This window comes from Solanum tuberosum, unplaced genomic scaffold (genome assembly GCF_000226075.1).
Source record: "Solanum tuberosum cultivar DM 1-3 516 R44 unplaced genomic scaffold, SolTub_3.0 contig00074, whole genome shotgun sequence".
Lineage (NCBI taxonomy): Eukaryota > Viridiplantae > Streptophyta > Magnoliopsida > Solanales > Solanaceae > Solanum > Solanum tuberosum.
Window position 1 is genome coordinate 890 of NW_006240400.1, and position 3,901 is coordinate 4,790.

General features: G+C 32.0%; 1 pseudogene; it reads left to right on the forward strand.

Annotated features, from left to right (window-relative positions):
• The first annotated feature begins 1,834 nt into the window (after nucleotides 1-1,834).
• Nucleotides 1,835-3,237, forward strand: LOC102596431 (receptor-like protein kinase HERK 1; annotated as a pseudogene).
• The last annotated feature ends 664 nt before the right edge of the window (nucleotides 3,238-3,901 follow it).

Consider the following 3,901-nt stretch of genomic DNA (forward strand, 5'->3'; position numbering starts at 1 on the left):
AATGAAAAATGAATTTATTTTTATGAATACAACTTAATGAAAAAATGAATTTATTTTTATGAATTTTATTTTTAGTATCAAACATAACTAGAAAAAGAAAATATTAAAAAAATTATGCGAGGCGGGACAGGGTGGGGCGGGTTGAAAATGAAAAGACTTTTTATGCGAGGCGGATTAAAAATTTTGCGGGTTAAGCTCAACCCGCACCGCCCCGCCCTACACCGCCCCATTGCCATCCCTAAACAGATGGTAGAAAATCTCAACTTCCTGGAGGCAGCGGCACAACAGGTGGAAGGGTAAAATTCGCTATTTCTTGGTGAACACACAACTTTTGGGACTTGTCCATATAACAAATTTTTCAGTAAAATTCAACTGATCCACATTTTTCAAACACTCTAATGAACCAGTTAACATGTTAAATCCAATATCACTCACAATTGCAATTCTCAAAAGACCTAATTCATAAGGAATGCAACCAGTGAACAAGCTCTTCAAGAACAAAATTTCCAATAATTTCGAAGCATGTTATGTCCTTTCCTTTGATTCTCTTTAAACTTTTCAATTTCATGGTGTTGCTTTTCTTTTTGGATTGTAAAGATAATTTTTGAAGTATTTACTTGATTTCTCTTTCTATGTATAATCCCAAAACTTCACGTAACATATATGTCATTTTATAATTTATTGAGAAACATATATTTATTTATTATTACTATTATTTTATCATCAGTTAAAATCATTTTAAGCAAGTTATATAAATTATTATTTCAACTACCTCATGTTAAATTACTGCAATATATATTGTATTAACTTTTGTTAATATTTTTAAATTCTCATTATTTGAGGTAAAACATTCATTCATCAGGTATATAAATTAATTTTTTTTAAAAAATTCTTACTATACAAATTGTTCATCCTTTTATCACTTTGTAAAGAATGAGATGATTCATTCTACTTTTCATTAAGTAGGTCATTATTTTTGTTTGTTAAGCACCTATACAATAAATTTTAAGTGCATTCAAAATTAATCTGTAGATGGATCAATTTATTGCTTCATATAGTTTATGAAAATTATTAATATATTGAAACTCATAATTTTAATCTATTCTCTTGAATAATTTTCAAATAAAATAGAAAAAGAATATCATTAATTAATTATTTAATTCGAATACATATGTTTCACATGATGTTAAAATAATCACTGGAGCATGTGATATTTTATTATTATTTCTTATCAAGTTTATTTGAAAATGTCATAATAATTTTTCTTTTTGAAAACTAATTAATTTCTATTATTATAAATAATATATATATATTATTGTAATATCAAACCCGTAAACATGCGTTTCATTATATTGGGCCCATCTCACGGGCCTTAAATTATCTAATATCAATATAAAAACCTTATAAAGTCTTCAATAAATCAAGGGAAAAGGGTTTGATATACCCCTCAACTTTATCATTTGGAGCTAATATGCCCCTTGTTATTAAAGTGACTCATATATATCCTTACAGTTATACAAACGGCTCACATATACCCCTGCCATTACAAAATGAGCTCACATATACCCTTCATTTAACGGAAGTGAAAAAATTAGTTTTAAATTTATATTTTTGACTTTTAATTTTCTTAAAAATTATTGAGGGGTATGATTCTTCTGGCAAAGTCAAGGTATATTTTAATCTTTTTCATACATAAATTATTTTTTGACTTCTTTGATTTATAATTATTTGAGTTTCTTATTCTTATTCTTATTTTTTCTTTCATACCTTAGTGTAAAGAAAAAAATTTAACACTATTTTTTTGTGGCTATATTATAATTTAAAACTATTTGTTTACATCTAGATGCTTAGCAATTGTTCTAGATCATGTTTTTGCTTTAAAGTATTTGTTATCAACTTGAAACCTTATTATGATTTTGTTTAGGAGTAGGTCAAAGGCATGGATTCCTTTATGTATTAATGATTTAGCACACCATGGAAGCAAACATTCAAAGGGAACAACTTACACAAGTGATCGAGTTCCTCACGAAAGTTTTCAACTTCCTTTTGCAGCTTTGCAAGAAGCAACTAACAACTTCGATGACAAGTTTTTCATTGCAAAGGGTGTTTTATGTGATGGAACAAAGGTGGCCTTGAAAAGGTATAGTCCTACATCCCAACAAATTTTTGAAGAGTTCCAAACAGAAATTGAAATTCTCTCACAGTTCCGCTTCCGCCATCCCAATCTGGTTTTATTGATTGGATATTGTAATGATAACAATGAGATGATTCTAATTTTTGAGTATTTAGAGAATGGGAACCTCAGGAGCCATTTGTATGGGACAGATCTACGTCTACACAATATGAGCTGGGAGCAGAGGCTGGAGATATGCATCGGAGCAGCCAGAGGTCTCCACTACCTTCATACTAGCAGAATTATACATCGTGATGTCAAGTCTGCAAACATATTGCTTGATGAGAATTTTGTGCCAAAAATTGCTGATTTTGGAATATCTAGAAAAGGGACTGACCTTGATATACCACAAGGATAATGGGAACAATGGGCTACATTGACCCTGAATATTTTAATAGGGGACAGTTGACAGAAAAATCTGATGTTTATTCTTTCGGTATTGTTTTATTCGAAGTTCTTTGTGCTAGGTCTGCCATAGTTCAATCTTTTCTAAGGGATATGGTTAGATTAACTGAATGGGCAGTGGAGTCGCAGAAGAAGGGGCAATTGGAACAAATCGTAGATCCCAATCTTTTGGTCAAAATAAGACCAGAGTCCCTCAGGAAGTTTGGAGAAACAACGGTGAAATGCTTAGCTGGTTCTGGTTTAGATAGGCCATCTATGAGCGATGTGCTGTGGAATTTGGAGTATGCACTTCATCTCCAAGAGCCTGTCATTCCAGATTATCCTGAAGAAGACAGTAGCTTCCCTATTCGCGAGCTATTACCGCTAATCAATGATTTCACTGATGTTGATGCCAGTTCTAATGTTGCTCAGGTTGGAACATCAAATTTGGATGATATCTCCAGTGATGAGCTTATAAGTCCGAGATAACTAAGTGAAAATGGTACATACCTTCCTTAGGTGTTTGTTAATTCCACTTATATTTCCTGAATCATATGAATATTTATTTTTGGCTTTTGTAATAATTTATTTTACTAAGTTTTGAGTTGTATATAGAAAGAATGTTAACTTTGAAAACATGCGTTGCTCTACCTGTGGATATGGGGTGTCCGGTTGTTTCACATGTTGTGTATCGTTTTCAATAGATCTTTTCATGCATAGAAAATCATTAGTGAAAGTCTTTTCAAAACATGGAATAATTTTGAGCCTCTAGGAATACCTGATAACGTATTTCTTTGATACCGTTTATTCCCTCATCCATGTGTCAACCTTCTTTGAAGAATGAAAATGCAAAATAAATGGCTGAAGTTACCTTTGCACAATGGAATTTCTGTCCATTTCCTGTTGAACACCTTATGATGTTACATGACATAGTAAGCATAGTCTAGTATGAAATATGATCTTTCTTTTTAGACTATTATCATATTATTGAGAGAAAACCTGCTTGCATGTCTCCATTCATTTTTTGTTGGGCCCATCTGAACTGCTCCTTGGCTAATCCACCGGTTACCTGCTACCTTCCACCAGCACAAGTATCAGGTAACATTCAACTTTTTTTCTTAGAACGAGTAATAAAGTTTCGTATCAAATTCCATCATAATGCAAACTGTAATCGCTTAGTTTCATGACTGGTCATGCTTGAATGCTTATGTCAATACGTTATGCATTACTAAGCACTTAAACATCGGAGATTGTCTTGTTGAAGATGTATACCGGAAGCTTCTTGCTTCTTCCTGGTGTGATTTACAGTCAGTGTTTTGTTGCTTACATCTATTCTTAGTATGG